The sequence below is a fragment of the Rousettus aegyptiacus genome, unplaced genomic scaffold (genome assembly GCF_014176215.1).
Source record: "Rousettus aegyptiacus isolate mRouAeg1 unplaced genomic scaffold, mRouAeg1.p scaffold_m13_p_12, whole genome shotgun sequence".
Lineage (NCBI taxonomy): Eukaryota > Metazoa > Chordata > Mammalia > Chiroptera > Pteropodidae > Rousettus > Rousettus aegyptiacus.
Window position 1 is genome coordinate 41263228 of NW_023416287.1, and position 9181 is coordinate 41272408.

Below are 9181 nucleotides of genomic sequence, written 5' to 3' on the forward strand. Positions count from 1 at the left end.
ATATCACCTTTGCATCAGTCTGTGCTTTAATCAAGAATCTGAATTTCAAAGGAGTCAAAGTGAGGAAAAGAAATCTGTCCTATAAGATCCCCCACCCCCACACACCGAGCCCAGAACCATTAAGAGGGAGCTTCATGCACTGCCTCCCTACAACCCCGGGGTGGCTCACAGCTTGCTCAGCCCAGCATCCACTTCAGGACAAGAGAGAGCCTCCTGTCCTCAGGAGGTGGCTGACACACCTGGTATCGGGGGCCAAGGGAGGCCCAGTCCCACTTGAGTCCACAGCTCAGTCCAGGGCCCAGATGGCTGCGGAGGGAGCTGGGCTGTGGCGTCTCTCAGATCTTTTCCTCAGAAGTGAGTTGAGAACTTGTCATTTGCTTCAAAGTCACCTAGGATTTCATCCTTTGTTTTTTTGTTCGTTTGTGTGCTTGTTTGTTTGTTTGTTTGGGGTTTTTTTTTTTTGCTTCATGTATGGAATTTCTGGTGGCCGTGAAAAAGGGTACGTGAGATGACCCACATTTCCAGTGGCTGGCCTTAACTTTTGAGGATTCCAGACAAGTCAACAGTGGGCCCATTGACTCTGCAGCACCCGGCAGCCACCAGCTGATTCTCTGCCACCTTTGTCCCTCCCTCACATCCCTTCTCATGGGATGTGTGAAGAGAATGGACCCAATGATCCACTTCGGAGGGTCAGCCTCAGGGAATACTTCACATCCTGTACTGTCTCTTAAGGAATCTGGATTGTGTCCGGGGAGCCATGGCCATAGATTTTCAGACAGAGTGAATCACCTGGACGGGGCAGCAATATGAAATAGTTGGCGTTTGCCTGGGTCCCTGGGAGACCTTCTTTAGCTCAAGGTTAATAGAACAAATAGCTCCCAAGTACCCTTTGTTCTAAACAAGGTTGTTCATTCTTCTCTAAGACCGAACCTTGGGAAAGCTATTGAGAAATGGGCCATGGGGTCCTTCCATCAGCAGCATCACAGCCTTCTTTTCTTTTCCCTATTTCTCGTTGCCCTGTTCCAGAATAGATTGTCCTGTCCCTCTTCCGGCTCTCAAGGAGCCAATTTCTCAGGAAGAGTCGAACCCATCCTTTTAGATTCCTTCTTGTTTTCAAAACACAGGAGGAAGGTGACAGACACAGTCCCAGGAAACATTGAGGCACAGGGACTGCTGCACCCTTGCAAATGGCATTCATGTGATAACATTAGTCTTTGCTAAGTGGCCCTGGGACAGGATGGAAAACAGTTCCATCAAATCCAAATAACATACCTGTGTGTCCAGAAATCTGTTGTCATGAGAATGCCAGACTTGACTTTGGCACCTCCAAATCCGCTGCAGTCTGCCCATTTGACACAATGAAACTGAGCAGGGATACGTGGCTTAACATCCTCAGCCACATGTCGAGGGCACTGCCATCTACTCCAACATCGGTCACCTGTGTGGGCTGTTCAGCACCCGCTGCCTGGTGTGTCACTGTCTCCCAAAGGCTGAGCCCCTTTACCCACATGTCATTCTCCCCCAACTGCCCTGAGGCTCTGACCCACACCAGTCTCATGTCTGAGGCTCTGAGTTGGCTTTTGTTTGTTTGCTTGCTTACTTGCTTGTTTGTATGTTGGTGTCTTGCTCTCCTTTTCATGTCCACATGGTAGCAAAATCATAAGGGCCCTGTCCATTGCAGTCTGACATAGTTCCCTGCCCTTGACAGGGATGGGGACTGCTCGAAATGGCCAGTCATAAAATATATGGGTTAGTTTAGGAGCTCCTAAGTGGCAGAGGCCTGAATTCCAGGCAGAATGTAGCTCCAAAATTTCCAGGGCTGTCTGGTGACTGCGTGTCTCCAGACTAAACAGTGGCAGCTGGACTGGTCACTGGCCCAAAAAGGACAGCTAATGGCATCTCGGCCAAAGAATGCAGATGCAACCATGATTAGGGAAGCCAAGAAGGTCAATGTGTGGCAGTGGAGCCTGGCCTTCCAGCAGGCCGGCAGCTAATGCTAAACCCTGGCACAGGACAGGGTAAGTGTCCTGAGCCTTGGTCTCCTGGGTCTCCAGGAGCATTGGGGCCTCTCGAAAGAGGACGGCCGGTCCCTCTTGTCCGCCCTTTGCTGAGGCTGGGAAGGAGGTGGTACGATACACTGGTGGCAGCTCCTGGGTGGTTCTGCTATTGATACAGTCCCCGCTGTATGCCGCATTCCTGACTTAATGTTTCATGTTTAGGACATACAAATGCCACACAGGCAGTGAAATGAGGCCACCGTCCATGACCTGGTCAAGGCTGTTATCATCTGTTATCACCCGCCAGCATGTCGGTAGTTATGAAGTAACCAAGTCTCAGAGAAGGCCCAGGACCAGAGCTGTCATCATTTGTTGAACACCTAATGCTCCGAATATCACACACCTGGATGTCAGCTATATTACACAAGGTCATAGCAAATCCAGAAATCAAAAGCAATAGTTACCTACATCCAACTAAGCATACATGTTTTCCTCTGAGACCTTCAAATTTTTTAATCCAAGCTGATTTCTATCTTAGATATTTAACACATCTTCTATCATTATCCAGCTCAACGAAATAAACAGAATTGGTAGGATCTTGTGGCACATAGAAGGATACTTTTGAAGTTTAACATATTAATTTAAACCCTTGTTCCTACTTAGTTTTCAACAAGTTTTTTAATCTCCCTGATCCTCAATTTTTCCTCTGTAAAATGAGAATGAGATAATCTTTGCAAATCACAGCGTTTCAGGCTCTAGTTAGTATTCAATAAATGATACCATGTACAGTTTTAATAATAGTTAATATTATAACCATTTGCTACTTTTACCTTCAGGTAACCCAGACATGAAGGGACTGTTCTGTTACAATACCTATCCTGAAAGAAGTACATAATTCATATAGTACAGCAGTATTTGCATTAAGGAAAGCATTAAACTAATACAGTGATGACTGAGAAAGAATCATTTTAATAGTCACCCACTCCCACAAATTCCTCACCACCACAAACATACTTCAGTTCTCAGCAGTAATTGTGAGCCACTACTTTATAACAAAGGTACTAGGAAATGCCATAGTTAAAGTTACCTGTCATTCCACAGCTTCAAGAGATGATCATCCTATAAAGTACTAGCTTTATAAATACAGCATGGTGTGGGAAACAGTTTGTCATAGTAAACAATGTAAGGTGTTAGTTGAAAATTAATTTTTATGAAGTCTATAGTTACACACCTTCTATCACCAGAAAAAGTTTAACTTTCATTTTCTAGATTTTACCCAATACAATTAAGAGTAAATGAAAGAGTTCTCATCACAAATATAAATTTCTTTCTTTTTTTATTGTATCACTATAAGAGATGAATATTATCTAAAGCTATTATATTAATCACTTCACAATATATGTAAGTCACACCATTATGCTGTACACCTTACTCGTACACAGTGAGGTATGTAAATTCCTTCCTAGTAAAAGTGGAAAAACAGAATAAATGAATAAAATAAATGAACTAAACATTTAAAAATGCTATTGTCCTGCCACTCTTTCTAAAGCTTTCAAAAGCCTTCTCAAACAGCAAAATAAAGCTTTTATTTCTAGATTGTATTTTTTTTCTTTCTTCTCATCTTTCCTATGTATTATTATTCAGATGATTAACAATTTTATCTATAAATCTAACACTTCCTCAGTGATCCCTAATAACCTACGGAGGTTCAAATTCCCTCTTCTTGGTCAAAACATTTTGCTTTTTCTTTTCTGGAGATAGGTTTTGACATGTCTATTTTGCATGAGGCCTTTGCACTATAAAAATGGATTAGTTCTCATACCATCCTGCAGCTGACCAGGGTATCTCCAGGCTGCCAGCTCTAGCCTACTCTAATGCAGCTGTTTAAAGTGTTTTTAATTACTGCCCTCCTTTGAAGCAAGTTCATGGTCTCTATTTCAGAGCCTTCAACCTTCTTCCCTGATGCCTGGACATTGATGCCACACGGAGCTCACAGCTCTCCCAGGCTGTTCGGGGAACCCGCTGCACATTCTCCCCTCCCCATCTTCCAGCAGGGAGGCTGGCTGTGAGAGGAGCTTCTTTTTTCTCCCTGCTCTGACTCCCGTGGTTCTCACCTGTGGTAGCTCTTATGAGCAGATCCTGCACTTGGGCGTGCTGGTGTGCAGGTTGGGTGTTTTTTGTTGAGTTTTAGATGTTCGGCTTATTGTTATTTCAAGAGGAGAGATCTGGGGACATCTCTCATTCCACCATGTTTCTGACATTACTTCCTAAAGTTTCTGTATTTCAATATGCAGTCTGCCACAATATTAATAATCTGCCACAATCAGACCAGCTGAACGTATTCCTGACTCAGCTGCTGGAAGATTATGTCCTTCTTAACAACAAATTATCTCAATTTCTCACATAAAAGACCCAGGGAAATGTGGCAGTACCTAGAATGATGAGCAAAGGATTTGGTCAATTTTTCTATGGTGGTTAAAAGTCACAGCTCTGGCTATTGTATTTGTGTCTGGTTACTGGAATATCATCTCACAGAAGAAAAGTCTTGGCAGCAAATTTTTTTACAGTTCAGGACTGTATGAGGGTTTATTGTAATAGAGTTATCATTATTTCACCTTTACAATAATGCAGCTTAGTAATACAAATAGAAATAAAAAAGGAATGGGGAATTTTTTTATTCACTTTGAAAAATAAGGTATAGAAGTCATTCAAATTAGTAAAATAATAAAGGAAAGTATTGTTTAAAAAGGGAGTTTGGGTTATAGAAAAAGAGTAGACATCAAAAAGCTAATTGTAGAAAGGTTTGCATTCTTTTAACCACATGCGTGAACCTAACCAATAACCAGGAAGAAATCTGAGCAAAAACAGATTTCCACAGGTTTTCTCAGAATTGACTCCACATTTGGTTATCCTAGAACTAGGACATCCACTTTATGAAAAGGGAAGTTTAATGCAAAATAAGGCAAATAGTAATCAGAGGCAGGGGTACACATGATATACTTGGCTCTTGGTGGACATTTGGGAGGAGTTGGGGGGATTACGATTTGTTGTCAAAAGCAACACATACTGGGGTATAGTAAAACATCATTTAAATGTGACCGTGACCATCCAGGTCCCTGACTGTGCAGACCTGGATCAGAAGCAGCACTGAGCAAAAACTTCTGACTGCATGCATGATCCTCAGTGTCTCATCTGGTTGATGGCACCACTGCTGCTCCATGGGAGACAAGTCAGTGTTCTGGGACAAGGCAGATGCCCTGTCTTGGTTTGCTTGATTGAGTTCAGAGCACTCTGGGCAACCTGCTACCTAAATGTCTCTCTCTGAGCTGAGCTTCCCCTTGAAGGGCTACAGGCCCAAGATAGGTGGAAAGTATGGTAAGGAGGCTGGGAATATCTAAGTAATTAAGAATTTTGTGAGGGAAATCAACAAACATAAGTTTGGGGACATCTTTCCTTTTATTTACTCTTAAATTTGAGGTGTTAAATGAAGAAAATAAACATGTTTAAAGTGAGAGGTAAAAATGTCGTTTATAGACATATCTTTAAAATAAAAATATTTTACTAAAATATGTGTTTTCATTTGTATAACAGAATTAATTTTAAAAGTTTGACTCCATGGGCAATAATTAGTGTTCATTATGTTCAACTTGACATTTAGGCACCATTTCTTCTCTTCTTCTACAGAGAATTTATTTTCTTTCTGATTAATAATGATCCTACTTCTTCTTGCCTGAGTACATAGTAAATACAATCTGACATTATCCAGAAATGTACACAAAATGAAGATTTATGCTAAACTTTGTCATAAATGATACTTGCTTGCTGTTTTTCCTGAGGAATCATTCAAGAATTAAGAAACAATATGAAGGAGATAAGCCCAACATTTAGCAGAGATGTAGCCAAATGGAAGCTTGACCATTAAAAAACAATATACACGACTGGAGGTATAATAAGGCTTAGAGGGCTAAGAGAGAAAGGCGGAGGCAGTATTAAAAGTCTAAGATGACAAGAAAGAAAGATTAGGAATAGTTAATGGGACCATAGGACATAAAGAAATGGAATCTCAGAACTTAGGGAAAATGGGACCATAGGACATAAAGAAATGGAATCTCAGAACTTAGGGAAAGGAGATCAAATGTGGTTCATGCAGAAAGCAAGGTGGACTGGTTGGGTAAAGAAGAAAGTTACTAAAATAACTAAAACAAATTTTAATGGATAGGGAAAGGAGCAGTTGGATGCTAGATGGTTAATAACAGAAGTGTCTATAAAGAGTAATGTTTATACAAGAAATACCCTCCTGATTCCACTTTCCCCTCCAAGTACCATCTCATTAATTATTTTTCCTTTCACACAGAACACTTCAGAACATTCATCCATATTCACTGTCTCCAGTTCTTATCTCTCCATAGAAAATTCCCTTATCAAGATTATCAATCAGCTCCATTTTGATAAACCAGCACTCAGTCTTCAACTTAGCTGACCTGCCAACAGCATCAATTCCACTCCCTGAAAATTTGTTTTCACTTTGAGGACAAGACTCTGATTTCCTTCCTGATTGTCTGGTCCATCCTTTTTAGTCTCTTTTATAAGTTCCTACTCATCTCTCACATTTCTAAATGTTAGAGTCCTCCCCAAAAATCAATCTTTGGACCTCTTCATTTTCCTGGCTCCACTGATGGTCTCCTCCAACTTAACTGCTTTAAATACCATTGAGCCCTGATGAGTCTGACATTCGTATCTCTACCTGAATTGAGCTGGACCCTTCTCCCCAAACTCTAAGCACAAACACCCAAGTGGACAGCTAATAGATTCCTCAAACTTAACATGTCTCTTACTCCCACAGTTGTAGAAGTTGATGGCATCCATATCCCAATCATTTTTCACTATCTCTAGTGGGATCACTCAGGTCCCAATCATCATTATTAGAGAAGAAACACAAAACAGCAAGTTGTAGAACATCCCTAACAGATTACAAAATGAACAACAATATCAATAAGGGCCAAGACAAGGAGTCCCTCCATGATACATGTTCTGTTTCAATATGGTCAAGAGAAGTATAGAGCTCCCACTGACATACAGGGCCAAGGCTTAGGAGACAGAAAGTCTTCCCATAACTACATTCCCCACCTAGTTCCTTTGGGCTATTCCAATATCACCTTTTCTATGAATACTTCCTTGACCTTCTTGAAATTTTTTTTTTATATCCATATCTTGTAGAGTTCCCAGAATAGAAAAGGAATGTATGCAAATATTTACTAAAAGAGAATAAGCACATTAAGAATTGAGCTAATCAGTGCTTCAGATGTTCACTTCAAGTCTTTCTAAACACTTGACAATGGCTTGAAGAACTCAAATAGAAACATGAAAAATGGTCCCTTTGCTAGACATATTTAAACTCAAGAACCTTTCAGGAGAAAACATTTGGAATGTTATTTCCCAAAATTAGGACTTTCCTTTTAATTGCAGAAAGCCAACATTGCATGGATTCAAAGAAAAGAATGGTAAATCAAGGCCATAATTTAAAAAATTTGAGTTAGATGTGAGGGGATGAAGAACAGCAGAAAACTTGCTAAGCATTTACACACAGGTACATAGAGGGCCCTGCAATGTAGCATTTACATGTGCCTCCCAGCAAACAGATTGTTATACACAGGCCAAGGGGGAAAATTACCGTTCCATTCCACAAACTTAAAACAGCTCATACACACTAAACTACTAAGGGCTGGGTTTCTGTAGAAAAGCTCATTGGTGCGCAACCAAAAACCATAAAGTGTTTCACAGCAGGAACAAGGTTTTTAGCTGAAGAAACTGGCATCCTGTTGAAAACACCTCTATTGCGATCACTCAGCCCACAGCAAGAAAGACATGCTTATCCTCCTCCACAAAACTTCTCAGTCACTTCCAGCATACACTGGCATCTTGTTCCATATTCTTTTCACTGAATTTGTTAGGTTACCATCCCCAAGTGCCTTCTGAAATTTCTTTCTATTATAATCATAGATGCCACTGTTTAGTGGATAGAATAAAGATTGTGGGGTTTCAATTGTAAGTTTAAAATTTTTGTTATACCAACTGTGTGATCTTGAGCTTAGTCACTGAACTCTAAGATCCATTTCCCTCATCTGTAAAATGGGGAGCATGATGCCTGTCTCTTATAATTTCTGGAAGAAGGAAATGTGAGAAAGCCCTTTGCAAACTTCAAGCATTGAAAAAATGCAGGTTATTAAAACATAAGACCCTTTATAGAGATCTTCCACTTTTTGTAGGCCAGCCACAGAGGGGATCTCTGTACAATATCAAGACCTAATTTTAAGGATTAAATTTGTTCAAACTTCCAACAAGGAACCTAGGAAAGTGGTGAGCTCTCACTAACAGGGATCAATTGAGGGAGGTGATACCATTGGGGGGACCTGTAGAAGCAGCACATGCATTAAGTGGGAAGTGGAGGGACCACATCTTAAGATTGATTCCAGCATTAAGTTTCTAGAATAATTTTCCTTTCTTATAAAGCTAAACCTTCCCCAATAATTAATTCCCAAGCTGGAGAACAAGACTGTGCATGATACTTATTTGCATTCCTCACTTGCTTAGTGCCGTGTTCTATACATAGTAAGGGCTCAATAAATATTTGTGAATTATTTGAGAAAAGCTATAATGAATGTCATTGTTCTGGAGGTTTTCTGAGCAAGAGTAGAGAGAATATATGAGAAAATAACTAATTTGCATGCATCCAACATAAACATTATCATATCCAATTTGTGTTTGAGAAAAATGTTGGCACTCACTTTTACACATTTTGGGAATGCTTCCAAATTAAATGCACTCTGGACAAAAACACAGGACACATTTAAGAAAATGCTGGATATGGAAAATTAGCACAGCCTATTCTTTCCTAGAAAGATGAGCCATACTACTAGAGAATAAAGACAAATTTAGTCTCAAAAATGTTTTAGTAATCATAAAACAGAAAGAAGTCTTGCCTCTGACTGTTACATCTGGGCCTGGGGGTGAGGTGTGGGCAATAGAGGCTAAAATGTAAACAAATAGCCAAAGGGTGGAGGGGAAACATTAGTTGATGATCATGGCTTGTCCAATATATACTGAATGCTCAAATATTAAGGTTTAATGAAGGACTAAATGAAGAAACTCATGGTACTTGCCTCTGACAAAAAAAACAGCTTATC